Source organism: Equus caballus, chromosome 17 (genome assembly GCF_041296265.1).
Source record: "Equus caballus isolate H_3958 breed thoroughbred chromosome 17, TB-T2T, whole genome shotgun sequence".
In the NCBI taxonomy this organism is placed as follows: domain Eukaryota; kingdom Metazoa; phylum Chordata; class Mammalia; order Perissodactyla; family Equidae; genus Equus; species Equus caballus.
The window spans coordinates 71829210-71847195 of NC_091700.1; the positions used below are offsets into that span (position 1 = coordinate 71829210).

General features: G+C 35.8%; 1 long non-coding RNA gene across 9 annotated transcripts in view; it reads left to right on the forward strand.

Moving 5' to 3' along the window:
- Positions 1-17986, forward strand: part of LOC138918543 (uncharacterized) — a 226824-nt gene that overhangs the window by 524 nt on the left and 208314 nt on the right. The window lies entirely within an intron of this gene.

Sequence of the window (17986 nt, forward strand, 5' to 3'; positions counted from 1 at the left end):
TAAGAGGGAAATACATTTTTTATTCAAATCAAGTTTAAGAGCAGCATAACAACAAAATAATAAGCACAAAGTAAATCCATTAAAATTTATATTTGGTGTACAGATATCCTAATTGCTCTGGAATTCCTTCCCTCTCAGGCTCGCCACTATAGCTGAATTGAGAAGGACAACCAAAGTGTAATTACATATTTAGATTTATTTAAAATTTCCCAAGTGTTCTCTTTTTTAAAGGCCTTCTGATTTTATGAGATTGTAATGTCCAATGCAGAGGAATACTGAATTAATTTCTGTTGTAAAATGTCTTGAAATTTTCCTAATGGCACCTGACTGAAGTGATCTTTTTTTTTTTTTTCAAATTGACCAAGGGTGGTTTGACAGCAAACTTTCCTGAAATTTGATAATAGGTCATTTATAAACAAGGTCATTGGTAAAGCAGGTAAAGCGCTGTCAGCATGCGTTTCACAGTCACATACAGAGTGATTACAAAGATCACACAGTTAGATGTTATTTTGGTTTAAATATATTAATACAGGGTTCCTATTCTTGTATGAGAGAATTAAGTATCACGAAGATAAGACAGGAAAGAAGAACTGTAGCTTTAGGCTATTGAATAAGTATGGTGTATGTGGTACTAAATCCATTGATCCTAGATTTCTTTAAAGTGATGGTTTGATAAGATTGCTAAAACATCCAGGAATCTGAATGCATAAAATCATTGAAAAACCAAAGCATGTTGAAGTGATAAGTGACAAAGTGATTTGATTATAGCACACAAAATATAAAAATGCTCATCTCTTAAATCTTAGGAACAACCTTGACATTTGAAGATTTGTTACAAAATGCGATTAAATAACACAAAGGAAGAAGGCTGTTTGACTGTTTCTGTAAGCCTTCAGCCTCTAGATACAATATTTAGATAATTATGTATGCTACATAAAAAAGGTTTGTTTTCATATTAACTAAATATCCAAGATATTAACAGTATGTTGCTGGCGTGTTGTATGGCTCATGAACATAGTATCTTTTAATTTGGGGACGCATTAAAGATTTTAGTCCTTGTATGTTTCCTGCTGCATTTTTGAGTTTTATTAATTTGATAAGCAAATTGGTGCTTACTAAAATTACAGTTGTTAGGCATTGTTCTGCTTAGTTCTTATTTAACTAAATTAATCAAGATAAGCGATTTAATTTGAAAGGTTAAAAATGTGAAAAGACACTGATTCGTGTTTTTAGACATCAAACAAAAATAGCACTAAAAATAATTTTCTCATTTTATGAACCCAGAATGCCAGGGAGAAAAAGCATGTTTCTTAAGTAGAAGCTCCTTGTGCTTCATCTCATTCTGAGAAAATGGAAATCTCTCTGAATTTCTTTTGATATTTCTTTCATATCTTATCAAAAAGGGAAAAATGAATCATAAAATATCCTGCATGCTGTTTCCACATGAAAGGAATGAACTGAAGTCCCATGTGGCTCTCTCAAGGGGAAGCCCATTATTGTGATTCTCTAGGTGGTCGCCTGCACTTCAGCAATTGGACATGATCAGGTGAAAGAGTTTGGAAGCTGAAAGAGACACAAATAGCAGAGGCTGAGGTGGAGGAGAAGGAAATGCAGAGCAGAAAAGTTGGTAAAGAGCTTTTTTCTTTTTAGTTTGTTGGTGTCTAAGTATCAATACATTTCTAAACAGCAAAATTTTTAAAACTCAATTATTAGTGCCATAGTGGGCCAGATGCAGCCAATTAATAGAACCATTGATAAACTTTAAAAAAGTTGTATTAGTGAAAGGTATTTAAAAGCTGATCTCAGAAAACCAAAAAGCATGCTTCTGTTTTACAAAGTAACTGTCAAAAGCATTGTGATTTACGTTTTCATTAATTTCTATTGCAATAAAATGAAATGACAGTTTACTGTGTCATCATTAACTTTACTGAGTTCACAGAGTTTGAAAACTAAAGAGTAAATAACAGTGGAGAAGTTGGAATATTTATCCCAATTTGAAGACAGTGTTATGTGGGGGAGAATAGCGATGGTGTCCAAAACTGTGCATGGCTGGTACCAGATTTTGTTTTTCTGTACGTATCTGACTTTGACACTTTACACTCCTGATACTGAGTGAAAAGGTGAATGTATTCCAGTCTAATTGATATGGAAATAAAACATCAACCAAAAGTCAACATAACTAATCTTAAATATTTAATACATGACTACTGTTTTTGTTCGTAGTTTGAATTAGTTCTGAAATCCAGAAAGTGCTACAATCTCATATGTATGTGGAGTTACATGGATTCACAAAGACTTCTGTTTAAAGGCAGCAAGGTATGCTAGAAAAAGCATTAGCAGGTACCAGAAGATTTCAATTCTGCCGATAGCTAGTTGTGACCTTGGATAAGTTATTGAATTTCTCAAAGCCTGTTTTCTCTCTGTGAAATTAGTGGGGTAAGTTGATCACGTTTAAAGCCCTCTCACACACTGAAATCTATGATTTTATCTCTACGTGTGTGTGAAAAAATATATAAGTATTCATTTGACTCTACAAGTAAGCCTGAAATCTATCTTTAGCATTTATTTATCCAAGTGCTAAGATACGTAAGAACACTTTTCATTTAGAACATATGAAACTCTAATATTGTATGCCCCTCCGATGTCCCTGCTAGCTTAATTCCTGAAATGCAAGTCTTAATTTGCTCTTAAACATTCTTCTGTTTGCATTTGTGCTGATCTGTGCCTATAAACAGTGGGACTTGCTTCCCAGCAAATATGTCTTTAACAAAATTCCCCAAGTGTAGAAAGAGGGAGTTATTTCATCTTCACATTCCTCACAGCAAGTTGTTGGGTCTTAGCAAATTGCTAATAGGCTCATTAAGCTCCTGCTATGTATATCTACCGAGCGAACACAGAATTGATCATTACAACAAAAATTGGATTTCAAGTTTTGGTCAGGAGCCTCAATTCTACAGTCTTTCATAGTGGCAAGATTTTAAAAAGATGCTTGGTTTAGAGGACAAAAAATGGTGTTTCGCAGTTCGTGCCTTCCCTGGGAGTTTGAAGACAAGGCAGTATCTGGAGAGATTTTGAGGGTCCTCTGTGGCGGGGCTTAGGTCTGCTCTGAATGGGTTAAGAAGAACTACCTGCTTGAAATTGATTTAAATCAGTAATGGATCATCTCATAAAGCTGCTGTTACTAGATATTACCCTGCTATCTTCGTCCTCTGATAGCACAGATAAGAAGTGCTTACCGCAGAGGAGGTTCCTAGAGGACAGATACTGTTTCCTGTACCTCAGGGAGTAAAAAGCCATACTGCTGGATCAGTGACTTTTCCTAACAGCAAGTAAATTCAGGCCTTATCAAGTTACAGCACAAACTGCACTCATGTTTTATTATTCTCATTAGAGATTTAAGGACTAATTCCAGTTGTTAGCGCTTAGCAGTTTAATGTTTTCCATAGATAAGAATTAAGATTCTTCTGGGGGATTTTTTTATTTGCTAAAGCTTGCAAAATATAATGCGGTGATGCACTTACTGTGATGTAATGCGGTAGATTTTCTAAATGTCCTGAATGTTTTTAAGGCATACATTTTAAAAATTTAAATCTAATGACCGAATTTTTCCAACTTGGACATGCACCCATTCCACTGAAATGTGCCTTTCTTTATCTGGGAACCCAAATCTGCTGTCCCTCTGGAAATACGACAAAAGAGGCTGGATTCAATGCCTCCATATAGCTTGTCTTTAACTGCTGTGTATTTTCTAAAAGTAAATTCACTAAATCGAGACTAATTGTGGTGTCTGATTCAAAAGAAAACCTTGAACAAGACCTATTTTGTAAGTAAACTTGGCTTGAAATTATTTCCTTGAGGTGAAGCTGACTTTCCTTCCCAAACAGGTGGAGAAAAGCTGTGACTGTCATGTACATTCTATTTCTGTTTTCAAAGAGATTGCAAAGTTTGAATTTAAAAATAAAAATACAGGCTTACTCTCTGCTGAATACTAACATTGAATCAATATTTTAGGGACCTTTCAGTAATGAGAGCCCGTTGTTGCCCAAAGTTAGTCTTCCTAACATTCTGGAAGGAAAAAAAAATCATTTTTGAATAAGAAAGTTTAATCTAAGTTAGAAGTGTGATAACATTATTACTGGAATTAAAGCTCAGTGATTAATGTCTTATTTTTGGGATTACTTTTACGGAAATTCATCTTTTTGTATGATAACTCTAATGTGAAAAACCTTATTCCACCCCTTTGTTTTCCTTGGGTTTATCTTCAGATTTTTCATTACCTGTGGTTTGTGGCTGTCTGGTACATTCCGAGGTAGCTGAATTTCAATAGTGTCAGTCATGGCTACTATAGTTGTCAAGCTTTGGCATTGTTTAGAAGAAAATGTGCTACATATAAATGAAAGTTGTTGTCTGTAAGAGGCATTCATTGGCTGACACTTTGATATCCCTTCTTGGAAAAACGTTTTCTTAAGGTAAAATAGTTCTAGCAGAAATGCTAGAAGAATGGTCTACTTTGTGGCAGTTCAGGAATCCTGAATATGTCTACTAGGGAGAATTAATAATATAATAATAAAAATAGCGGCTATCATTTATTGTGTGCCAGACACTGTGATAGATGTTTTAAATACATTATCTTATGCGTCAATTGTTTTCAAGGAAATTCTCAATGTGTTAAAGTTAACTTTTTAATTTTTTTTTATGACAGGGGACCTATTCAAGTTAATGTTTTGCTTATTCCTGGCTTTGCAGGCTTTATGCCTGTTTATGCCCCAGATTGTTTTTCCCTTTTAGCCAGTGATATTCTGCCAGAAAAATTTAACATGCTTGTTCCAGTTACGTTACTGGGTGCAATCCTCCCTTATACAGGAAATAAATTTATTATGAAGGACTCCCAGTAGAAGCCTTGGAAAACTTACACAGAGCTGTGCTGTGTCCAAAATGCTGTTCAGTAGGTTTTCCAAAGCGCCCAGGTAACAGCTGGTGCAGGCCATGTGCCAGCTCTGACAGCCCATATGCTCTCTTTAGTGCAGTAATTATCTCAACACAAAACTCTGATAGCCTAGTCTACTGGGTCCAGTTTCCCTAGGTTAAATTGACTCAGTGGCTTTGTTAGTAAGTTCCTTTGGCACAGTTAGAACTTCATCAAGAGTTTAAGTATTGGGATAGGCTTCAAAGACCAATATCTCTGTTACTTTCAAGACAGGTGGCTTATTAACCCTAAGAGATTCTAGGTGGCAGTTCGGTAGGCTGTCACCCCACAGCAGCACTCTAGTTAAAGGTCTGTCATTGTTTCTACCAGATACCCGGCTTAGGGATGATGGTTTACTCCTCTGTTTTGATAATAGGCTAAGAGTTTAATTTTTGTATTTCACTTCTAAATAGGCACAAGGATTTTTTCTATATTTCAGTGGTGGTATTGGGAGTGGAAGTGTTGGAGTGAGGAATTGTAGGATAGCAGAAGAGACGAAGAAAATTGAACTGATGAAAATGGGTGTAGGCTTCCTTACTTAGAACATCACAGAAAGAACTTTTTTCTCTTTTTATGTTCCTCTGCGCTCTGAGATGTTAACAGTTCCTTTGTGTGTGTAAAATTCACATGTTGCAGGTCAGTTTCTTTCCTTCTTCCTTACTACTCCCTCCCTCCCTTCTCCCCTTCTTTTCTTCCCTCCTTCTTATTCCTTTTTTCCCTTTTACTCCTTCCTTCTTTCTTTTCTTCTTTAGAAACTAAATGAAGGTGATATGATATTAGCATTTTAGCTTCTTTTCTGTCATCCGTTCTTAGCACAGACCTTGAATGATGACTGTGCTTGTCATGACATGCTTTATGTCAGGAACAGCCTTAAACTTCACTTCTGGTCTGTTTGTATGATACTAGGCTCATAAATCTTAGTGAGAAAGTTGAGCTAGATCTTTTGACCGTGATCAACCTTCACCGTGCTAAGACTGTGGGGATAACATGAATGGCTGCTTCTCCAATGGACCTTTTGCAGGGGATAGTTTCAGATACCCCTCAGAGGAGGGATGGCATTCTGCCCATCGGAATCACTAAGTGGCATACAGTAATTAGCTTATCTCAATTATCCCTGAACCTAAACAAGGATTCAAGCAAGGGCTGTCTGCTTTGTCAATATAGCTTTAATTTCTTGTGTTGAAATGGAATTCTGAGGTAGAGAGGAATGCCTTGAAATAAATGGAATGTAGTGTTCAAGAGGGACTGGGTCATAACTCATAATTCTATATAACCCCATAGCTCCCATAAAATTCTGATCATCTAATTTCTTTCATTCTTTTCCCCATACAGGCTGATCTGGTTCTGGCCAGACCTTAACTGTCTTGTTCATTACTATAACTTCAGAGGGTAGAGTAGCACCTGCCACATAGTTGATGCCCAGTAAATACTTGCTAAATGAACGAATAAATGGATTAAAGTCAGCTCTTTATGGAAATGACTCCACCTGTAAATGGCAGTGTACAACCTGGGGTGGGTAGTGGTAAGAGGGAGCAACGTGGTCCTCCTCAGTGTTGGGCCATCCCAGTGGGTGGGGAGATTGGACTCCCTTGGTGATGACTTCCTCTTTAAAGGATTGTAGGGAAGCTCTGCGTGCCCAAAGCTGTTTTCAGTGGCCAAGGTCCAGGGGCAGGTATATGATCAGGGTTGACTTATTTCCAGCTGGACTCTAGGTTGAAATTGGTTCACTACTAATGTAATGTTATTGCACCACTGTATTTTCAATGTAATAAAGCAAATTATAACCCCAAAGAGCTTCTATAGAAAGCCCATATCAGCTAGTTTATAAAAACCCAGACACGGACCTTTGTTATTTAGTTTTCCGCTATAGGTAGTTATACTTCTAAAGTCATTATTTATATGTTGTCAGGAGTACTCACCAAATTTATTGACTTGTACATTATTCGTTGCAAATAAGTTCTGGCTGCTCTCTGCATATTATAATTAAAACGACAGGGACTTTAATCATTTATGAAATTTTAAACTACATACTGAATATAAATGTATCATTCAATGTGATAGAATGAATTAAATTCATCACTGTCAAATAACTGTATAAAAGATGAAATATCTCTCATCCCACATCATTAACTTATTTAAAAAAAAAAGAGCCAGATTTGCAAGCATTGTAATAATGCTTTTATGGTCTTTTAAGGACACTTTGAAAACTGAGACATTTGGCATACACAAGAAAGTACTTCTGACCAAAAAGATGATTTCAAATTTTATCTGTAAAAGTTCTATTTGAATTTGGTGATGAAGAGTAACTTTTGCCTAGATAGAATAAAATGGATGGAAACTCTTCTGTGGATACATAAAGAATTTTTTGTCACCATGGTATACATAGATAAAACAGAGTTTTGGCAATCCAAATCATTTACGCAAAAATCCTTGCTGTGGGTTGAAAGGGTAATTTGGGACACGAAGGTGATTGAAATATTTATCTGGTGCAGGTAAGTAGCTGGCATTTGATCAGTTATCCACTAACTTTTTGTGTCTTTCTAGACACAATGTCAACACTCAGATCTCTAAGAAAAACCAAACAAATTTGGCAAGCAATGATTTTGATAATTGTTTTCATTTGCTAGTTCGATAGTATATAATCATTACTATATTTCAGATATCTAGACTTGTTAAATAACATGGGATTCAATTAAAAATAAATTTTACTAGATAATTTTATACCAGAACTCTTTCAAGAATGTGAAAATCTCTATTATTTATTGATTTATTTCAGGAAAATATGAGATAGGCTTTTTAACCCTTCTCCCACAATCTGAGTCTTTTGAAGTTTCAAGTATTTTATCTGTTTCTTGATTTCCATCCTTCCATGGGCAAGACATTTGTTAATTCTCTGATTGATTCATTCATTCATTTAATAAACTTCATTGAGCCAGGCAAGGGGTAGGGGGCGGGAAGAGAGGGGGCTCGGTTTGCGGAGGACATGAGAATCTGAGCCCCTCCGCTCAAGGAATATCTGTCTAATGGAGCTTACACAGATCTTGATAAAACCTGAAATAGGCAGTGCTTTCATTAATTAATTTGGGAGAAAAAAGTATAAATTAAGTAAGTCACTTTTCACATCTCAATTTGTTTAATCCAGCTCCCAGTCGGACAACTTCATGTAATATTTCCAACCAAATGTAAGGAAACATGACATGACTAGAAGGAAATAAGCCTTTTGTGGTGTTCCAAGATACACAATGTATTTTTATATAAATTGAAATAGGAAGAAAACCTCAAGCCCAGACAAGATATATTACTGTGGAAACCAAATCTGTGAGTTTTCACAATAATCAGTGCTATCTTCAGTGATATTTTATCTTGTCAAGAATTTTAGATTGGGAATTTTGAGAGTGTACTTAAACAGTATTAAATTCCTTCTATTCTCTGGCCTGTTGAATTCTTGTTACATTACACCAAAAACCAAGAAGTCAATGTAATTTAGAATTTTATTTATTGTTGTATTGGCTGCAAAATACCTGATTGACCTGTAATTATTTGAAAACTTTTTTTTTTTGAGAAAAATTGGCCCTGAGTTAACATCTGCACCCATCTTCCTCTGTTTTATATGTGGGACGCCTGCCACAGCATGGCTTGATAAGCGGTGCATAGATCTGTGCCCAGGATCCAAACTAGCAAACCCTGGGCCACCGAAGTAGAGCATTCGAACTTACCCGCTATGCCACCAGGCCAGCCCCAATTTGAAAACTATTTTTGAAAAGTAAATTATTTTGGGGGTGTGGCAGAGTGAGAAAGTGTGTGTAAGGCTTGGGAATGTATAGCAAAAACACATATTGCTGTGGATTAATACACCCTGCCCTGACGATCTTGTTAAAAACTGACTAGAAACCAATGTAGCTTGGCTTTTATATTATGAAATTAACTTTAGCTCTATTTTAATCAGCAAGTTTGAATAACAACAAAACTACAAAAATGACTGTTATAATTAAAAGAAAACACACACGCACAACCCAGAGAGCAGAATCAATAATTTAAAGAAATATTTTAGATGAAAAAAATTGTTATAAAAAGTATTTCTGTAGTTGTGTGCACTCTTTCTCCCAACACATGGGTTCCTTTCTGTGAAATGTATTTCATATGCATTTTGCCTGCCTTTAAAAATGGCATCACTACTTCCTTTGTACTCTTTCTTGCTCATACTTTTTTACATGTATTTGTTTTCACAAAGCAGTATTTCCTCATTAGCCTGCTTTAGGAACTTACAATAGACAAGTTTTAATATTGATGCCTATCGTTGAGAACCTCATATGAAATTGTCAGTTTGTTGGAAAGCAAGCAGCCTTGCTGAAGTGTTTTCCCAAGATTTCTAGCAGCATCCGGCTGTATTATAAACCTGTAACTGTGTACGATGGTAGTTGGTATGAAGTAACAAAGCCTGGCTCAAGATAGAAAGATGCTGGCAATTTAAGCATCGCTTTCTAATAGCTTTATGATAGGACCCTTTATACTGAGATTTTTGCTAGGTGTGAAATATAATTTTCACAAAGTTGCCACAAAGTCAGAGTAAAGTGCCTTAGCTAAACCCTTTCTATTCTTTTCCCCTTGCTTCTCAGTATTGTTTCAGAATAGGAGGTGAAACTGTATTCCTTGGTGTGCAGTTTAAAGTCAAGAGCAGCAATATTTAGCACATGCTTGGGCAACCTTGTTTGAAATCCGAGCCGCCCCTCTCTGGTGTTGTGATGTGCCTTTAGGGGATGCTTGCCTGTTTGTAGTTTGTTTTCTTTTGTTTAAGGTTTCAGCTACTGCATTGACTAATGATTATATAGCAGTAAACTCTCGTCCCTGCTAAATTCAGTAGTGATGCCTCAAAAGCATTTTTCCCTTGTGTGACATAAAACAATAAAAGAACTAGACAAATCCCTTTTGAGGAAGAATAATCCTTTGTTTAAGGAAAAGAAAAGGCATCTCTTTGATGCCAGAGGGTGGAGAATACAAATCAAAGGCTGAGCTAATTGATAAAAAAAAAAAAACAAGTGTTAATTCTGAAAATTTTTTGCAGTCAGTTATTATTTGTCAAAAATCATTGCTAATATAACATTTTTTGTGCATAACCTCTTTATTATAGTAACTCTACAATATTTATTTATCACATTATCACTTGATTGACACCTTCTGCCCTTGAATCTGAATTCTAAATAATGAATCTGTTTCTTCAGAATGCTGTTACCAGCATAATTTATCAATAGAATTTTGGTCAGACAGTTGCATTTTATTTCTTTGAAGATAGCTAAATGTATCATTTCTTCCTGCATTTATTCTTTAATAAAAATTAAAAGAGTTCAGATGAAAATATAATTTATTTTGTATAAACTGGACTAAAAAATTAAAGCAACCAATAGATTTACATAATGCATACTTTTAGCCTTTAGATTTCCCAATGCCAGGTCCAAAGAATTTGAACATGCCAGTTAATTGTTCTCCCTGCAATTTTTTTAATGAGACTTATGGCCATGATTCTGAGTGATAAATTCTTCTTGATTTGTCTCCAGTTGTCACTGGCCAAACCTTAGGGAATGAAAGATTAGTTACGGTTGCAAACGGCTTATTATTTTAAACTGGAGAATTTTTAATGTTCTTAACCCAATTAAGCACAGAGTGAAAAATCTATCAATATTGTTGTCAGTTTATTAGAGAAAAAAAATCTTGCAAACTTTAATTTAGCTGGAGATGCTATTCAATTTCTGCTTTTAAATTAGAATAGAATAAGATTGTATTAAGTTAGTAGTTGACCCTGGTGCCTAAATGTTGCATCACTAACATAAGAAAATTGCCATGTATTTTAAACAAAGATTTCAACCAATTAGCAGGGTTTCAGACCTCATCCAATTTTTAACAGCATTTGTCTTTTATCACCCAAGTCCTTGAATAACACAAGCAAGCTTTACAACAATGTGCATATGCTTGGTCCTGTAGTGAGATTAATATGTGTATTCATAATTTTAATCTAAATTTCAAAACTCTGAGGAAACAAAGTTTTCCTGTTAAGTTTAATGAATCCAAGAGACCACATTCAGGCCACAGAAATAGTCCAAGTTGGCCCCAAATGCAGGTGCTCCCAGTTTGAACATCAAGCCTGGCTTTTCTGCAGAGAGACGAAATGAAAGAGCAACTTCAAACACAGGTGCAAAGCCCTGCATCTGTGAGGGACAGCCCGAAAACATGGCTTTCCCCTGACCATTTTCGGCTTGTAAACCTCATCCTCCATGGAGCACCTGTGTCAGAACCAATCGGAGATGTGTATAAATGTTATCAACACCTACACATCATTACTTATTCATCAACATCAGCACCAAATATTGATGCAAACATGCAAGAGTTATTTTTTTTTTCCTCTGGAGCTGCTCTTTTCTGAAGCTTATGTCCATTTGTCCAATGGCTGATGGAAAGAAGTAAAATACGCAGATAAGAAAAATTTGGAATATTTCAGGCTTTAAACTCTGCGATCATTTGTGTTGGTATCACTTTTTAATCTTTAAATCTGATTCCTTCGGTGGGAAAAACAGAGTGCACACAAAAGGGTCAAACACATTGATTGCCTAAAGGCCTAATTGTAGTAATTCCATACTTTGTGGAGTCCTTTCAGGGAAGCACCTCCTCCATGGTCGTCTGGTGCTTCCTTGCTGTTTGATTAGCAGTCAAAGAACCTATATTTGAAGCTGTGTAAGATTTTGGTTTTCAATAGCGGTAGCAAACAGCAGAAGCAGCAGGATCTGGCTTGCTGGAACACTCCACAGGCATTTGGGTTAGTGGCTTTGTGTTTGCCTCTGGGTCTTTCCCCGCACCGAGCTGGGGGGAGGAAGGCCATTGGGCTGTTAGATGCTTTGGAAACCATTTCTTCTTTGACAATTTAAATTTATGTGGTTTTTAATTGTCTGTAAACAAAGCCTTTTAAATCTAGCGCTAAATCTCCATCGAGGTCAGCTGGCATCCAAAGGGATGGTTGCTGATTTAGTTGGAGTCTGCTTTTCTTTTCCTAAAAAAACTCTCTCAATCAGTTTATTGTCCTCCAATAGAGATACACAAAACCCACAAATCACTTGGCCCCTCCCCCCTACTTTGAATGAATAGATAAAAATCCATCTGTTTTTTATCTGCCTGTTATGAGAGGCCAAATTTGTGTCCTTTGTGAAAAATGGTCTCAGCGATACAATTTCCTAGCAATCAGCTAGAAAGATTGACCGACACTTTGGTTTTTAGCTCGTGATGGTTAGAGCTGAGAAACTTTCAGTCTAGTTTTGGCTGTAAATAGTCATTATATGGAGATCATTTATGCTGCGAATAATTAAGAGTTGAAGATGTGGTACAATAAACATTATTGGTTATCATGGTTCACAGTTATTGATTACATGACTTTATAAAATAAAAAATATATCATAAAAAAATTGGGGAAAAGGGGGAGTAGGGCAAATGTTTGCTTTTCTATAGATCGTCATAGAACTGACGATAGTCTTTCAAAATCATAATTTAGGACACACACAGACAAATGTCTGACTGGAGGTCCCTGGCTCCACTCCAGGGACCTCCAGAAAACCTCAGACACACTTCCTGTCTGCAGCTTGCTGAGCTGGCCCTGGCTGCCCTCTCGCCTGCCTCCAGCCTGCAGATTCCATGTTGCAGCTCTCCCATTTCTCTGAAAGCCAGTTCTCTCTGTCTCTGCCACAAGTGAGAAAAAATGAACCATTACAAATGAAGAGAGACATAGAGCTCTTAGGAAAAAAAGGAACATAAACCAGAGAGCAACTGTGTCCCAATAAAAGCTGTCACTCGGAGCGAAGTGAAGAGCCGAACTCTGGCACAGGAGTCTTGTCATCAGCAGCCCTGGCTGGGTGAGAGAGAAGAGCTTTCAAAAACTCCTTTCTTTGTTTCCTATGAGCCTCGGTTCCTGCTTTGAGAAAGACCCGGAAAACCAAAAAGAGTACTTTTGATTTCTTTTTCTAAATGTATTTCTATATGTGAGTTGTTATCTCATATGAAGGATTGACTTTTTGTTCTTCCAAATCTATTTCTAGTTTTTGGTGATGCCAGATAAAAAAAAGGAACCTACCTGTGTTTTCAGAACAGAGTGGGTCTGATTCCTGACTTTGCTAATTATATGTCCCTAGACAAATTACTTAATTTTTATGGTCACTTTTTCTTATCTGTGAAGTGGGAATAATAACATCTACCATGTGGAGTTGAAGTGTGGACTAAAATAAAGTAATGTGGAATATAATTTCTTACAGTTCCTGGCACATATTTGCACCAAAAACATTGCAGACCAAGAAACAGTTTGAGAACAAAACAATAAATGACAGCAAAAAAAAGAAAAAAAAAGAAAAGAAAAAAGCCCTAATAAATCGGAAGAATATTCAGAGTGAACCCTTAAAATATAAAATTATAGGAATTAAGTTAGGACTTTAAAAAGTTGGGGATTAAAATAAAAATTGCATATTAGGACATCATTGGTTTAGATCAAGTAAATGGAATTTGGTGCTTTAAAAAAAGTTCATTATGGAGAGCAGATGTTTGAAATGGAATAGAGATTGTCTTCCTGATATTGAGACAAAGAAATCGGAAGCATGAAAATTAGGATGAACAGAAGCTGAAAAGTTGAGTATCTCCGGTCACTCCGGCAGCAGTCGGCAGTGGTCTCCACTAGCATGGCTCCTGCAGGGTCTTGGGAAGGAGAGTGTGATGGTGGAAGGCCCATGGCTCCTCCACACGTTCTTCCCACCCATGTCAGTCAGGCCTTGCTGGTGCTTGAGCAGCTCCGTTTGTTGGGTGCACATCCAAACCAGGTAAGCCACCTGCTCAGCTGGCGTTGAAGGTCCACGGACTTTAGTTGAACTGTTCTGCAGTGAAGTCACACTTGTGGGAATTTCAAGTCTATTCAGGACGAAGATGTTGGAGAAACCAGACTCCTACTCCCTTACCATAGGATCTCAGTGCAAGTTAGTTAGTTAGTTTGTCAGTTACTTCATTCATTCATTCATTTATTCATCTAACTTTTATTGAGTGTCTACTGAGTGCCAGACATTGTGCTCAGTTCTGGGAATGAAACTGAACAGTAGAGACATGTTCCCTGGCCCCTAAGGGGTATAATTATTTGAGGTGTTCTCACCCAACCCTATCAGCATCCCTCCACTGTAGCTTTGAGGCCCTAGGGCTTCCGTATTGATCAATCTGCACCCAGGTGCCTTTTAGCAAAGCTGAAATATGCTCAAGTCACCCAGTGTCTTTCATTAAGATGTTAGCTAAATTTAAATAGATCAGATACTCTATGTCTAGATCCGGTGAGGAAGTATCTGGATCAGGTTCAGTGGGGTTAATCTGAGATCTAAGGTCAGACGGGGAAAGAAGGTGTCAAGGTGTCCAAACAGTAAATAATAAAGATCAAATAAATTAGTGGCTAGATTGATGGACAAATGGGGCATGAAACATACATTTTAGATTCTTGATCACTCTCTTCTCTATTGTACTCTTCCTTCCTGGTTTCATCGTATTCTAATCTGTTGGACTAGAATATTAATTTACTGTTATTAATAAATAATAGCTATTATTTAGCTAGTTATATTATATTATGTAATTATTATAAAACCAGCTCCTAATTAGCTATTATTAGTAGTAGTAGCTAATGTTTACTAGTGGTTTACTATGTACCAGATACTGTGCGGAATTTATCTCATTTAATTCTCACCTCAAAGAGATGGATATTATTATCATCATTTTGCAGATAAGAAAACCTCTGAGGCACAGAGGTTAAATAAGCCCTCTAAGATCATATAATGCTAGAGTAAATGGTGGACGGTTCACAGCCAGGAGTCTGTCTCCAGAGCTGACGTGCTTATCCTATTTTCTGCCTCCTTCAGTCATTCTGCCTCCCTTTAGTTGTCCAGATTTAGTTGGCAAATTGATTTTCATATCTGTGTTCTTGATCTGAGATTCTTTCTGTCTTTTAACTTTTTCTTAACGAAAATTCTCTCTCTCAGAAGTAGAGAGACTAGTATAACAAACTCTATAAAATGATCAATTTTGGATTCTCTTTGCTTTCACCCCAGGTCCTGATCTGTCATATTCAGTCTTACAGATAAACCTTAAATTTCTGCTTCCCCCACTGATTTGATGATTTGATTGTGCCATTCTTTATATTTTACTGTACTCCAGTGGCCATGGTGGTTCAGAAGGAAGGGTCTAAGGAATTTTTTTCCCAGCTTTATTGAGATATAATTGTCATATAACATTGTGTAAGTTTAAGGTGTGTAATGCAATGATTTAATACACATATACATTGTGAAGTGATTACCACAATAAGGTTAGTTAACACATCAATCATAGTTTTTTGTGTGTGATCAGAACATTTAAGATTTACTCTCTTAGCAACTTTCAAGTGTGCAATACAGTATTGTTAACTATAGTTACCATGCTGTATATTAGATCCCCAGAACTTTTTTGTCTTATTTAGCTAATTCTATTCTATTATTATAATATTATAGTATTATATTATAAAAGCTATTAATTAGCTATTATTAATAAATATTATTTTAATTAATTAATTAAATTAATTTATTATTATTTATTAGCATACTATTATAATGTATATTATATATTATTATAATTTATTATTAATTAATTATTTTAATAATTATTAATAAATAATAGCTAATGTTTAATAATTCTGTATTATGTGCCAGATACTGTGCTAAATTTGTCTCATTTAATTCTCACCTCAAAGAGATGTTTATACCCTTTGACCAGCATCTCCCCATTTCTTCCACCCTCCAGATCCTGACAACCACCATCCTAATCTCTGTTTCTATAAATTGGGCTTTTCTAGATTCCACACTTAAGTGAGAACATGCAGTATTTATCTTTCTCTGTCTCACTTATTTCACTTAGCATAATGCCCTCAAGGTCCATCCATGTTGTTGCAAATGGCAGAATGTCTGTCTTCTTTATGGCTGAATAATATTCCTGTGTGTGTGTGTGTGTGTGTGTGTGTACACATCATGTATATACATGTATATACGTAATATACCACATGTGTATATATACACATATATATACCACATGTATAAACACAACATTATCTTTATCCATTCATCTGTTGATGGACACTTAGGTTGTTTCCATGTCTTGGCAATTCTGTATAATGCTGCAGTGAATATAGGGGTGTGGATATTTCTTTTGGATAGTGACTTCATTTCATTAACATAAACACCCAGAAGTGGGATGTTGGATCATATGATAGTTCTATTTTTAATTTTTGAGGAACCTCCATACTGTTTTCCATAGTGCTGCACCAATTTACATTCCCACCAATAGTACACAAGGGTTTCCTTTTCTCCATATTCTCACCAAATATTTATCTCATCTTTTTGATGATAGCCATTGTAACAGGCATGAGGTAAGATCTCATTGTGGTTTTGATTTACATTTCCCTGATGATTAGTGATGTTGAGCATCTTTTTATGTACCTGTTGGCCATTTGTATATCTTCTTTGGATTCAGGTCCTCTGTCCATTTTTGGATTATTTATTTTTTTACTGTTGAGTTGCACAAGTTCCTTATATATTTTGCATATTAACTCCCTATCAGACATATGGTTTGCAAATATTTTCTCCCATTTTGTGGATTGCCTTTTAATTTTTTTCATCATTTCCTTTGCTGTCAGAAGATTTTTAGTTTGATGTAGTCCCACTTGTTTATTTTGTTGTTGTTGTTGCCTGTGCCTTTAATGTCATATCCCAAATATTATTGCCCAGATCAGTGTCAAGGAGCTTTTTCCCTATGTTTTCTTCTAGGAGTTTTATGGTTTCAGTCTTACATTTAAGTCTTTAATATATTTTGAGTTCATTTTTGTGAGTGGTATAAGATAGGGTTGAATTTCATTCTCTTCCATGTGAACATCATTTTCCCAACACTGCTTAATGAAGAGACTATCCTTTCCCTTTTGAATTTTCTTGGCTCACCTGTCAAATATTAGTTGACCATATATGTGTGAGCTCTTGATTCTGTTCCATTGATCTATCTCTTTTTTTTATAGCCAATATCATACTGTTTTAATTACTATGGCTTTGTAATATAGATTGAAATCAAGAAGTGTGATGCCTCCAGGTTTGTCCTTCTTTTTCAGGATTGCTTTGGCTATTTGGGGTCTTTTGTGGTTCCATATGAATTTAAGATTGTTTTTACCATTTCCTCAAAAAATGCCATAGGAGTTTTGATAGGGATTGCATAGAATCTATAGATGGCCTTGGATAGTATGGACACTTTAACAATAATTCTTCCAATCCATGAACATGGATATCTTTGCACTTATTTGTATCTTCTTTAATTCCCTTCATCCATGTCTTATAATTTTCAGTGTACAGATCTTTCACCTCTTTGGTTAAATTACTTCCTAAGTATTTTATTATTTTTGATATTTTTATAAATTGGATTGTTTTCTTTATTTCTCTTTCAGATAGTTTATTATTAGATATAGAAATAGAATTGATTTTTGTGTGTTGATTTTGTATCATACAACTTTATTGAATTCATTTATTCTAACAGTTTTTTTTGTGGAGTCTGTAGGATTTTCTGTACATAAGAACATATCTGCAAACAGACCATTGTTCCCCCTTTTCTGATATGAATGTCTTTTATTTCTTTTTCTTGCTTGATTACTCTGGCTAGGACTTCCAGTACTATGTTGAACAGGAGTGGTGACCCAAGAATTTTCTATGATACTTTACACGTCCAAACACTAAATTATCAATCATGTGATTCTAGGGCTTAAATCAGAGAGATTGTCAGTTTCTAGGGCTTCCTATCTGCTTAACTCTGTAGTGCCACATACAGACAGACCAGTATGTTAATTGCAAAGGTAGAATATTAATGAATTAATTCAGTTAAACAGGGTGCAGTATTCTAAAAACTGTGACATAGGAAAAAAAGAGGCATGGGCTTGCTTTTAATTTTTGTGATAGGGGTAGAAGA